The sequence below is a fragment of the Ailuropoda melanoleuca genome, chromosome 4 (assembly GCF_002007445.2).
Source record: "Ailuropoda melanoleuca isolate Jingjing chromosome 4, ASM200744v2, whole genome shotgun sequence".
NCBI classification, from domain to species: Eukaryota; Metazoa; Chordata; class Mammalia; order Carnivora; family Ursidae; genus Ailuropoda; species Ailuropoda melanoleuca.
Window position 1 is genome coordinate 41,677,091 of NC_048221.1, and position 14,454 is coordinate 41,691,544.

Below are 14,454 nucleotides of genomic sequence, written 5' to 3' on the forward strand. Positions count from 1 at the left end.
TCTCAGTCTGCTCTCTTGCGGGTGCTGGTCTGAGAGTCCAGCCCACTCCCCAGCACAAGGGGCTATTGCTCCCTGGCACCTGAGCGCGAGGCTCCCTACCCCTTCCCTTTATCTTCCTATATCTGTGCTCGGATTCACAGCTCCTGCTTCGTACCTCAATACTCAGCACTGGAGATGTTCATTTGTAGAGATCCAGATGTATCTTCCTGCATCTCAGGCTGATTCTGTGGGTGTTCAGAATGGTTTGGTAGATATACAGCTCGACTCGGACCAGCTGAGAAAGGGTCACCTACTCCTCCTCCATCTTTTCTCCTCCTTGCAGTAAGTGGTTGCCTTTCTGTTCAGAGTTTCTGCTACTCTTTTCTTCATTCTCCAGTTGCATTCATAGGTATTCAGAATGGTTTGGTAGCTCTCTCACTGAATTCCTGGGACCAGACAAACTTTAGGTTTCCTGCTCCTCCGCCATCTTGGAACACCCTGAATATTCCAGGGCAGGGATCTTCCTTTAAAATTCTTGTGTCTTCTACCACCAGAGCTGAGGGTTCCGTGGGTATCTGCTTGACAGTTAATTTACTTTGAGGAGAGAAACTATTTTGATGCCTGGGTGTGACCTCCTGGCTCCAGAATGAAATGAAGGGTGGTTTTCAGTCGGCTATGGACACCTTACTTCTGGTTTTATACCATCACCAGTATCATTCCATCAAATTTCTGTCAACATCTTCTTGCAGACTTGTGTGAGCATGTATTTGACTTATAAACCCAGGACCTGAAGTAGTTGTAATGTGGTGTTTATATATTGAATTTGACTAGGGACTGCGGAGTGCCTCTCTAGAATGGCCCTACAATGAATCCATGAAGTTCCCCTGTCCTCACCATCTAACTAAGTCATCATTATCCAGTGGTTTGCATCAGGTTCTAATGCAGGAAATGGAAATTCTTTTATGTATTTTATGTATTTTTTAATTTTTTTAAGTAGGCTCCACACCCAACACATTATGGGGCTTGGACTCATGACCCTGAGATCAAGTAGCATGCTCTACCAACTGAGACAGCCAGGCACCCCTCGTTTATGTATTTTAAAGAAAGTGATTTATTACAGGTCATTATGTTCTTTCAAAAAATCATTGAGTGGATGCAGAAACAAGTCTATGATGGGGTTCCAGGAATGACACCAGAACAATATTCAAATACTTCAAAAATGTACCTACAATCTCTGAAGCTACCCTGAAATTATTAAGCTTAAGAGCCCAGTGCCGTACCTGCTGTTGTATTGTATTGTAAATTATGTAGATACGCTGTTGGATTATATGTACAAAAAATGAAACAATTTGGTATAAATCTAACAAAATATGTATAAGATTTATATGAGGAAACTGCAAAACTCTGATGAAAGCTATCAAAGAAGAACTAAATAAATAGATATTCTATGTTCATGGATGCCATTACTTCCCAACTTGCTGTGTAGTTTCAATATATTTTCACCCCAAATTCCAGCAAGTTATTTGGTGGATATTGATGATTTAATACTAAAATTTATATGAAGAGGAAGAAGAGCTAGAATAGCCAGCTCAGTAATGAAGAACAAAGTTGGAAATACCAATACTGTCCAATATCAAGATTTACTCTAAGCTATAGTAATCAAGGTAGTGTGATGTTGGCAAAATAAAAGATAAGTAGATCAGTGGAACAGAATAGAGAGCCCAGAAATAGACCCATGTAAATAAGAGTCAACTGATCTCTGACAAAGGAATCAAGAGAAGAGGATAAAGCAAGGATTGTCTTTTTAATCCTGGAACAATGGGTCATCCACATGCAAAACATGAATCTAGACACAGACTTAACACCTTTCACAGCTTTTTAAAATATCAGTATATAGTTTGATTATGACCCAGTGGTAGAACTTAGTAAATTTGAGGAGAACATAAGTACCATCATTATAAAAAGGCAAACACTTCAAATTATGACAGCATATTTGAACACAAAATCAGGAAACTACATACTAACAAAATGATTTAACTATGTATATGTACACCTTATCAAACACTGAACTAACAGAACTAAACCATTTTGCAGACTTCAGAGATGTTTGGTGTTTAACTCCATTCTGATGAAAGCACTTTGAATGTTTGCATAGAGACATAAAACTTAATATTGAACTGAAAATTGGTTACACATATGTATTTTTTAAAAACTTGGATTACATTTTCTTCTTTTCTGACAGTTTAGCAGAATCTGACTTTACAGCAGGAAAAACTTGATGATACAGATTTTTGTGAGTTTCTCCTGTACTGTAAAGCTTGTAAAAAGGCTGAGTCTCAAAAGGCTGCACCTACCTGATCTATTACAGCATCCAGCTCTTCGTATTCTCCAGAGTACCAAATGTATGTCCAGGGGCACAGGGTGATAAGGGTCAATTCCATTATCATATTGCATAGTCAAGTTATCATGTCCAAACCAATGAATCTAGTTACACCAGCAATCACTTATGTGATAAAGATAAGAACAAATAGTGTGGCAGGGGTATAAACTGCATGGAAGATATTTTTGCTATTATTGTGTTTGATATCCTAGATGTACTGTTCATCTATTTTACTCCCCAACTGCTGCTGATAACACTAGCCAAAATTTTACCCACACATCTCTGTCACCTCTCAGAATAGCTTTACAGATTCTTCCTTAAGCTCCAGCTATTTGGCCTCCAAGGCATTTGGGACTAGCAGTGGCTTGTTACAACCACAGATTTTTTTCATCTTTTTATTACACATGTCTTTAACAGTTTTTGTGGCCACTAAATTGTTACCTTCTGCTGTGGCCTGTACATGGATTGGGATATGGTAATTCTTCACCTTAATAGATTTTTATATAAATCTTGAAGTATCCACCAGACCTTGACAAGTGATTTTATTCCCTTTCATCTCTTTATTATCTAGGCTCTAAGGACTAAGGCATCCAAGGAATCAGTATTTTCCAGTTTTGATGAATTCATCATCTATTTCTTTAAATTTTCCATCAAAGTGTAGATTGGGAACTACCTTTAAGCCATGACCAGGTAGCAGAAAACAGTATATTTTGGTGAAACAGAAATAGGAGTGTTTTCAAACATTCTGTAGTTCTTCATGTTGGTTCTCTGAAAACTTTAGGAAGTTTCCCAAAAATTTGGTGCCACCATTGGCTTCCCCAAATTCAATTGGGTAACTTCAGTTCTCAATGAAAAATGTCAGGCTTTGAAATGGCTTCAGGAATGTTGCCTCCCTGCCAGTTGGCCATACTCAGCAAAAAGCTGAAGATTCTGAAGATCATCCTCTTGGACATTTGGGATAGGATATATACCTATATTAAACTTATCATTTTGCCAAGGACAAATATTGTGGCTAAATCTCTCAAATTGACTGTCAGATGTTCCCTGAGTGTCCATCAATAACACCACAACCATTTTACCATCAGGCTTATTGAAAAGGAAAATGACTGCATGTCTGAATTTTTGTGCTCTCTCATTGAGACCTCTCTATGAAAAAACAGTGATCCTTATCATGTCCAATTCAATCAACTAATTCCTGATTGTGCATGTATTTTAATATGAACTCTTTCAGAAATGATTTTCCTTTAATAGATGCTCCAGCAACAGATACAACACTGATCTCCTTGACCCTGAAAGTCTCTAAGGAAAGCAATTGATTTAGTGTGATCTCATCTATCTCAGAGGAATGGCCATTTTTGGCTGTGATAGAACTTCACTGCCACCAGTCTCCAGACCACCATGGCCAACAATTGTAGGGTCTGAAACAGCTCAGATGGATTTTCAGGAAACAAACAAACAAACAAACAAACAAATGAATGGATCTCAGAAGAGGAGGAGCCAGTGGAAAAGGCAGGACTTTTCACAAAAATTAACTCAAAATGGATTAAAGACCTAAGTGTAAAATACAGAACCATAAAAATCCTAGAAGATAACATACAAGAAAATGTAGATGATCTTGAGTTAGACAATGATATTTTAAACACAACAACAAGAGCATAATCCATGAAAGAAAAAAATTGATAAGCTGGAATTCAATGAAATTAGAAATTTCTACTCTGCAAAATACATTGTCAAGAGAGTAAAAAGACACGTTACAGACTGGGAGAAGATATTTCCAAAGGGTGTGTCTAATAAAGGATCATTATCCAAAATACACAAAAACTCTTGAAACTCAGCAGTAAGGGAATAAACAACTTGATTTAAAAATGTGACAGACCTCAAGAGGTCTCTCACTAAAAGAGATATATGGATGGCAAATAAGCATAAGAAAAGATGTTCCACATTATCATTAAGAAATGCAAGTTAAAACACTGATGAGATGCCACTACACACCTAGTAGAATGGCCGATATCCAGAACACTGACAACACCAAACACTGGCAAGGTTACGAAGCAATGGGAACTCAGATTCATCACTTTTGGGAATGCAAAATGACACAGCCACTATGGTAGACAATTTGGTGGTTTCTTACAAAACTAAACATATTGTTACCATATGATCCAGCAGTCTTACTGCTTGGTATTTATCAAAAGAAGGTGAAAATGTATGTCCACACAAAAACCTGCACATGGATGTTTATAGCATTTCTATTCATAATTGCCAAACTTGTAAGCGAACTTGACATCCCTTTGTAGGTGAATGGATAAATAAACTAGGTATATCTAGACAATTGAATATTATTCAGAACTAAAAAGAAGTGAGCTATCAAGCCATGAAAGACACGGAAGAAAGTTAAATGTATAATCCTATGTAAAAGAAACCAATCTGAAAAGACTACATACTATGTGATACTAATTGTATAACATTCTGGTAAGGCAAAACTATGGAGACAGTAAAAGGATCAGTGGTTGCCAAGGGTTAGGGAAGAGGAAAGGAAAAATAGAAAAAGATTATTAAAACTTCAGTGAAACACTCTGTATAATACCATAATGGTAGGTACCTGCCATGTGTATTTGAGCCCATAGAATGCCCAACACCAGAAGTGAATCCTAATGTAAACTATGGACTTTGGATGATAATGACATATGAATGTAGGTTCATCAGTTGTAATAAATGTACCTCTCTGGGAGGGGGGGTGCTGATAATGGGGGAGGCAATACAAGTTTGGGGGCAACAAGTTTATATGAAATCTCTGTACCTTCCATTCAGCTTTGCTATGAACTTAAAACTGCTCTAAATATAAGGTCTATTAAGAAAAAAAAAATCTTCCAGAAGCTAGAAAAGGAACATGGCCTTGTCAACATCTTGATGTTGGTCTTCTAGCTCTAGAACCTGGAAAGGATAAATTTCTGTTGTTTTGAGCCACCTATTATGTGGTATTTCATTATAGTACCCCTAGGGAGAATAAGCATAGCATAAGTTATCCTGGGTGGTTTGGTAATTTTCACCTATAAATCTATCTGGAATTATTATTATTTTTTCTTTAGTTGGATAGGGGAGGGGCAGAGGGAAAGGGAGAGAGAGAATCTTAGCAGGTTTTATGCCCAGCATGGAGTCCAATGTGGGGCTTGATCTCACTATCCCAAGATCATGACCTGAGCTGAAATCAAGAGTCGGATGCTTAATTGACTGAGCCACCACTATTATTTTACAATGTAGGGTAGAGTGTAATGCTGCAATGGAAAACATGTTTTTAACTAGTATTTTAATTTACTTTGTGTTAATCTGTTCAAAATTTCTATATTTTGAATATTTTAATGAAATTTTCATGTCATCTCTTTTCATTATGTATTTATTAATACAATATTATTAGTGATGGTAATGACCTCTTTTCATTTAACAATTTTTCCTTTAGTTTATCTTTACCATTATATTTTCTCATATACAGCAAGTAGAAACCAAAGGACACTTTTAATACTTCGGTTGGAAAATCTTTAGGCAAAATCACCCAGTTCTTTAAGCATATTTTTTGTCTTATACACTACTACTACTATAGGCAACCATATTGCTAAGCTCGATTTTTCTATAAGGTTTTCTTCATTTTCCTTCAAGTTCTTGTGTTTCAGGCACTTTAAGCTTTTACCAGCACTCTCCTCAGTTCTAAAATCAGTCTCCTATTCTAGAATTGTGTTATTGTAACATCCAGTTTCTTAGGTGTTGAAATCTGAATTTAGTTACCTATTACTGCATAAAAAATGATCATAAATTAGAAGCTTAAAACAACAAACATTTATTACTTTGCTGGGCTGGGATAATTCATTCACTTCCTTGCCATATAGCCCTCTCTATAGTCTTAGAGTATCCTCACAACATGGCAGCTGGCTTTTCCCTCAGGAAGAATGATCCAAGAGAAGGAATCCAACCTAATTTTACAAATGACATACTATCACCTATGCTGTATTCTACAGTCACACAAACCAGCCCTGGTATGTCTGAGAGATAACTCCATAAGGGTGTGGAAGCAAGAGGTGGGGATCATGGATGCTGGAGCAGGGGAATCTTGGAGCGGTTATTAAAGCATGATCTCCATCAACACCATAACGAGTGGGCTTTGTCAAGGATATCAACATAAAATCTGCTTTATCTTCATCTAATAGTGGTCAATTGAAATGGATATATTGAGATTTATTATATCATAGAGATTTCTATGATTTGATTAAGTAGCTAATTGGTACTTGTAATCAAAACTAACAGACAAATGATTTAAAAATGTGTATCAGTATGAGGTTTCACCTTTAATATATTCCCACTACTATGACCCTTGAGGACATATTATAATGAAGATCATTTTTATACATGGCATCTTCTTAATCTTGGTTTCAAATGAAGCATAAATGGGAGTGAAGTGCTTATTTGGACTAATGGTGCAGTCCAGTTATTTCAATTAGAGTCACCCAGCTACTAGTGAGCTGACCGTATTATTGGAACCATTCCTTTAAACTACTGACCAAGTCTTGCCAAGCTCAGCAGGCAACATCTAATGAGATTACCCCCTAATGTGTTACAGCAGTTAGGAAGTCTATAAAACAATTTTAACCGGGCTTAGAAATACCACTTCTATAAAATGGGCAGACATAAAGTTAATTCTTTAATGCATTGCATTAAAAGTGTTTACGTTCATCTCTGCAAACAATCCACTCATTAATCTGGAAAGTATCACATGAGAACACTACTGAAGTCGATCAGATCAAATAGAATAATGGCAGGTATTGTGATGGGAGCTCCACAAATTCTACTCCAAAATATATTCCCCTATTAGAGCTGCTATAAACTATGCTTGGATTTAGCCATCTTGGCAGAAGATTTAAAAAGAAAAGACACATTCACAGCCATGCAATTAGAGGAGAATCGCACCAGCAATTAGTTGTAGAGTAGGTGTTACTTCTGTGTTAGCATCTATTTTCAGTTATTTATGCTTTGGCTTTTTTTCTTTGTTTCTTTCTTTCTGTGAGAGTTTGCAGGCAAACAGTACAGTCTGAGCTCATCTTTGATGGAATCCGAGAATGCTTGTGTTAGGAGGAATTTTAACCTAAACTTGCCAGTTCCTGTTGAGGCTTTTTTCCCTTTGGATCGAGTGATTTTTACTTCTGGAATTTGATGCCTCCTCTGAACTTAAGTAGCTTGAGTGGTAGAACTCATTACCTTCTGGGGAAATACTGTCTATAACAAATCACTTTGTTCAGCTATTCTTCATATGAAGACTCAGTTTATCCACCTGAGTTTCTAAATGTTGACATAAACTCTTCCCTTATTAACATTTACCCTGAGTCTCTTTCCTCTTGCGGAAGACAGTCCTTTAAATATTTATGATAGACCCTTTTGTGTTTTTGTAAGTGGAGTCACCTCATGAAGCTGAAGAATACTGTTTTATTTTGACTTGCTTTAGCATCAGGTTATCATTGATTTTCCTAAGATGGTATTGTGCTTGTTTTTTTTTTTTATTCTTTGTGCCCTTGCAACATCAAGAAGATGCTTCATTGCTGTGCATTTACATATCATGAGAGATTTGGTCCTTATGCCCACTGACATGGAAGGTGTAGCTTTAGTCAAAAAATTTTGGTAGTCCTCTGCAATAGTATACTTCTTGACCCACAGTGACACATGTGGATGGCTGAATGAAATAACTTGACAGTCTGCATGGTAATGTAAAACTGTTGAGGGCAGATGTTGATCCACAGGCTCATAAAATATAAGGTCAGAGGAAAGTCAAATCACATGTGAGGAGTGTATCTTCTTAAGGAACTGACATACCCACAGTGATAACAAACTGAGACAGGAAATTAAGATGGGGATTCTGTAAGTTAAGTAGTACATGTGCACGCATATTAGGCATTCAAAAGCATTTAGTAACTACTATAGTTATGAGAATCTGAGTAGTACTCTTCTAGAATGTTGGGGACATTTTGGGGACTGTTCCTAAGTACCAGAATAAGAACCTCGGAGGTGGGGTAATAGTACATGTTTAACTCATTCAACATTCAATCAACAGGCATTTATTGATCCCTTGTTTTGAGTCAGGTCATGTTTTGGGTACACGGTGCACAATTTTAGGCAGTGGCATAATCAGAAGCCTACCCTATTAAAGTAGTACAATGACCAGAATTAAGGTACAATATGCTGATTTTGAAGTTCAGAAAGAGCTTTGTATCTAGACTATCCTATTGATTTGAAAATGCATTTTACAATAATAATTATAAAGGTTTTATGAAATTGTTCTATTGTGTACAATTTTTATAGCTTTAAAAATATCAATGACATGTTACATTTGCCAGCTTTTCTAGGATTTGAATCCAGTGACAAGACCCTAATTTATATTTTACTTGCTCTGATTGGTTCTCATCAGATTCTTTGCTCTGTGTGAAATTTTAGTTGTCAATGGAAGGGAAATGGGTGAGAATGTCATAGAAGTGCAGAGCTTTTCATGTAATCCAACTCAGTGTAGCCAGGCTAATGCTGTCCATGAGCTTTATGAACAGAAGCTGGTGTATACTAAATTTCTCAGGGACTATAGTAGTGAGGTGAGGATTCTAGATTCATACTAAAGAACTGAATGCAAAGCACTAAAAAGGACTACATTTTCATAAGCCCCAGGTGCTGTCCACCAGTAGGAGATGATAATATATTTTTTAATGAAAAAAAAATCCAACTTGTTTATGAAGAAAGGTATTTTTATTAACAGAGCTCCTAGACATTACAAGAGTTGCTAAATGATATTCTAGAATCTTCTTTTAAAAATCATATTATAACAGACTTTCATTTCCAGAAAAATGGAATCAACATGCTTTCCCACCTATCTTCCTGCTAAGTAAAGCCAAAAACCCTAAACATTTTATACAAAATGAATATAAGACTCTGAAGGTAGAAGGAAGAAAGCATACTGGCTGAAGATCTTGGGACTGAGGGAGAACATGATGGCAAATTCCTTGGATTTTCTTTTTGAATCTCACAGCCCAGACTTAGAGGAAAGGAAGCGAGACATCCAGGAAGGTCAATGGGTGAAGTAAAAAATGGCTCAACAAAAGCCTGCTCTCTCTAGCCAAAGGAGTGGAAAAAGGAGAGTGTAACAAGAAAGAAAACTTTTGGATAACACTGCTTTACTCTAGCCAAACGCCCCTGAAAAGACTGTAGTCCCACTTCCACCAGCAAAAGCCAAATGGGGAGCCTGGACCACACTTACTAGGTAGTAATGAGGTGCTCTAACCTCCCACCAGGTGGTATCAGAGAGGGCAAAGTAGGAAACTGAATCTCTCATCCATGTCAGGAAGTAATGACCTCCCTTCTCCCACTGCAGGGTCTGTGGAGACCACACACAGAACCCAGACTTCCACCCCCAACCCTGTGGTTTAAAAAAAAAGAACAGACTGGAGCAGATGCTCATTTCCTTTGTTTTCCTTCCACACTTTAACCATAAAGCTCTCCTGTTTTAATTTTAATTAATCAAGCTAACTTTTAAAACATCAAGCAATTTTAAATTAAAAGAAATAAATTTTATACTCTTCACCAAAAACAGTGGATCTGGAAACTCTGGGCCCAAATTCAGCTGCAGCTTAAGAGCATTTGCCCCTTTACGTGGTCATGCATTGTGTAATTAAACACAATCTCCAAATACTCCTTGTGACCTCCCACACAAAGTATAAGTGTCAGTTGCCATTTGACATTGAGCTTGCACTTTTTTTTTCTTATTTATAATGAAAAAATATCTCTTACCCGTTGCTCAATCAAGAATGGAAAAACTAAGCAACAGTCAAAGAGAGATTATGTTATTTTTCCTTATAGCTGCCCAGCTTCCCATGGATGTAACCTTCAGGCTCCTATAGGTATATACATTTATAGTCCTCAGTATTGCCTCTAGATCATTGGTTGCAACCTTGGCTATACAGATGAATATTGTGGAGAAATTTTAAAAATCTCAGTGCCCAGTCTGCTCCAGATTAATTATCAATTATCAAACTAGCTGCAGGTGTAACCCAGGTGTGAGTATTTATACCTTCCAGGGGATTTTGATGTACAACTAAGGTTGAGAATCACTACTTGGATATTCTCTAAAATCTGTCCTGTTTCATAAATTCTAAGACTTAAAATTCTGAATCAGGTGTCCCAGCGTTTGGTGAGGTTCAATATATTGTGTGTAAGCTATATATTGGGGACCTGGGATTGATGCAGGAACATTAGTTGTGGACCTCTGCTTGCTGAGCTGAACAATCATACCAACTCTTTAGATGTGCACCTCAGTCTAACTGAACATTCACACCCAGAAAAAAAGTATTGTAGATTAATCTTAGTTCTAGGGTCAGTGTTCTGCGTAACCCAAGAAAGTCATTTTTCATCCTGGGTCTCATTTTATTTTTCCATTTATGACTCAACAGCATATACATACATTGCTGTACTCATGTCATATACTTGTGGTAAAGACAATGTAGAAAAATGAAAATAAAAGTACATAAAACTATAAACCTACTATAAAAAACATAAAAGGACTTATTTCAAACCTACTGATTTATACTTCAAATTCAGAAAGGTGATCACCACTTTGAAATTCTTATTGCAATGCTTGGGTAAGAAAATTTAGCCCCTGGTCACCCTCCAAGGTCCAGATTACGTGTCTCTGGTGGATCACAAGGTTGATAACTGAAAGTTTTATGGGTTCAATAACCAGCTATGAAAAGGCCTACAATGATCAGGAGCCAGTGGCAGAGCTCAGAGCCCAACAGTTTTTGTTATTTGTGTTCATACTTGTTCATTCTCTAGAGAAGGTCAGAATATTCTATACAAAACCGTGTTCAGTTCTCAAGTGCAAAACTTCCATGACTCGAAACACATCAAGGCTTTTTGACAGCAGATGACTTTTTACCTCCTCTCTGAGGGGCTCCTGTTCAGAACAAAAATATAATATAGCTCAGAGTGTTATCAGAGCCATTATAAAATGCACCTGGGCATTCTGAGATTCATGCTTAATGCCTTTCTATAATTTGTGAGAATGTGTGCAGAGTCCTTATAGCATGTTAATAACAGAGTATTATGTCACCGTGCAGCACCACAGTTTCAACTTATATAAGGATAAAGCTATGATGTTGAAGGCAAAGATGAAGACTAGAATTGAAAGTTAAAAAACAAGGTTTTATCAAGGCCATTGCTGATTTGGGGATAGGGTAATAGATAAAAATTAAAAATAGTAAAAACATCTAAGTGTATCTTAGACTGAAACCCAAGTGGCATTGTTAAGGCAAACTTAAAAGAAAACTAATCATTGTGTGAGGTGTTTATTTACTTTTTGTAGAGAAAGGTATTGAAATAAGTCTATATATTCTAAAAAGTGGAGTCTACTAAAATAGGCAGCCTAAATTAGAACATCACCCATCTTCCATACGTGTGTGTGTTTTTTTTCCTTCCTGAAAAAATATTACCTTTATAAACTAGAAACACCTTTATCTGAGACAAACTTTTTCTATCAACAGGACTTCAGTTTTATAACTTGACACTGAAGAATGAAATCACACCCAAGTAGTTACTTTTGTTTGCGATGTTGCCCCAAATTGATTTAAATTCAGTCATGCCACTTGGAGTTCAATAAAGGCAGGCAGTGAATCTATATGTATTCCAATGATAGATTGATATAATGATAATGAGAACCAGTCCTAAATTAAAAGTAATTTCAGATGGACAGATGTTTTCTGAAATTCATGAAGCACTGCTTCTTCCATAGAAGTAATGTTGAGAATGGCATGGTCATGTGAAGAACAGAATGCAGAATTAGAGTAAATCTTCATCTATTCCATAAACAAAACCAAGGCTGATGATAAGTAAATCAAGGTATTTGAGTTTTGCCTTTGAAAGGAATGTAAAATGTTACAGGTATCTCAGGAATTCCTGTAGACACTCAGTAGGACTTGAGAGAGAAATAATAATTATACAAAACAGTATTTTATTGGGCAAATGTTTCTTTGTTGAATATTATACCTGAGTGAGAAGTAGTGACACCTGTTTTGTTTATATCCATTATTGTCTATTTTGAGGTGGCATTGTGCCAGCATGTTGTAGGGAAAACCTGATGATTATTCTCTAAACTGCATCCATTATACTATGAAATCACCTTTTCTACTACATTTTATGAATGACTACAGAAACTTCAAGGTTTTAAAAATGATTTATATAATCTATTCATTCATGTATAATTAATTCTAATAATTTGCATGAGTGTTTCAGGTCATTTTGGAATAATTAGCCATTGTTGAGGGTTTCCCCCCATCAATTAAACTAATTGCTTTTCACATAGGTGTAAATTGAACATTGATCCCCATTTTTTAAAATTCACTTGCATAAGCAAATTATGCCTAATTGCCAGCTTACCACATCATTACACAGTTATCATCAATTATACAAAAATATACTCTACTAGACTAATGAATTCTTTGTCGTGTTTTGAAGGGCTTTTTAATTGTGATTCTTGAAACAATGTTGTCATTAAAAAAAAATTAAACACCATGTTTAAACCCATAACACAATAAAGCACATTATTGGTTAACAAATATACCAGTTCCTGCCTAGATAGTCATTAATCTTAGAATATAGAGAATTCCTTGAAACACATAGAAAGAACCTCATTATTGTTATTAAATATAGTGAATACACACAAACAAATATTAGACTATGTTGGTTCTAATTTTTTTTTTACCTTAATCCTTTCTGTTTCCTCTCTTTATTCTTTTCTACCTGATGAGAAAATCTGAGAGGATCTGAAGAGGTTGGAAATTTCGAAGAATCACCAATAGGGAACAGAACAACATTTTTAAAAAGTCAGGAGATAAAATAACTTTATTCATCATTCATTCTATGCAATGAATTATTGTCTTCTGGTGGCTTTGCTGGGTATTTTGCTTCACTCTTTTCTAGATTAGATCCTTTAAAAAAAACACAAAAAGACAGGAAAATAAATAATGCCAAAATTCTCCTTGTAGCTTTCTATACCATACGATGTAATTTTCACACATTAGCTCTTCATAGAGATTGGAAGTAAAACCTAAAGGATATATTAAAGTGCTTTTTATGTGTGGGAGTATGGTATCACTATGAAAGTCTTATTTTAATTCTTAGATATCCCGATAATAAAAGCATATGAATATGGACCACTTTTTTATTGGCGCTCACTTCATGGAAGGCAGACTTCTCCCAGTTGGATGTCATGTTGAGCAACTTATGTTTCCTAAGGCTGTGTCTACACCCAAAAAGAAAGCAGAAGATAAGAAAAGCTTCTAAATGATTCTCTTGCTTAAAATTGCTAGACAGTGGGTCTTGGATTGCCTGTGGGCATTGTGAGAATCAGTTTTTTATTTCCTCTATGGACCTAACTTTTCTCTTTTCCTTTTCCACAGAGGTGGAGGAGGGAAGAAAGAAGTAAATGTTGCTTTACTCTTTGGTGTCTTTTTGATACCAAAATGGGATGTTTAAAAAAGCATTTAGGATTAACCAATTTAATGAAATTTGGCCATTTTTTTAAATTGGTTGGGTTTTGTGGTTTTGTTTTTTGTTTCTTTGTTTTTGTTTGTTTGTTTTTGATGGGTGGGAGAGAACATGGATGGGCTTCAAGGGCATTATGCTAAATAAAATAAGTCAGAGAGTGAAAGACAAATTCTTTATGTTCTCCCACATGTGGAATCTAGAAAAGCCAAACTTATAGAAACAGAGTCGAATGGTAGTTACCAGGAGCTAGGTGGTGAGAAAAATAGAGGGAAATTGGTTAAGATACAAACTTTCTGGTATAAGACAAGTAAGATCTGGGGATCTAGCGCACAGTGTGGTGGTTATAATTGATAAAACTATATTATATACTTGGAACTTTTTAAGAGTATAGGTGGATCTTAAATGTTGTTACCACACACACATACACAATTATAATTGTGTGACAGGTTGGAGATGTGAACTAACCTTATTGTGGTAATCATTTTGCAATATATACATGTATCTCTTCATCGCATTGTACACTTTGAATTTACATGCGG

The 14,454-nt window shown here is 36.1% G+C and overlaps 1 pseudogene; it reads right to left on the reverse strand.

Moving 5' to 3' along the window:
• Nucleotides 1-2,197: 2,197 nt before the first annotated feature.
• Nucleotides 2,198-7,034, reverse strand: LOC100468863 (annotated as a pseudogene).
• Nucleotides 7,035-14,454: the final 7,420 nt, after the last annotated feature.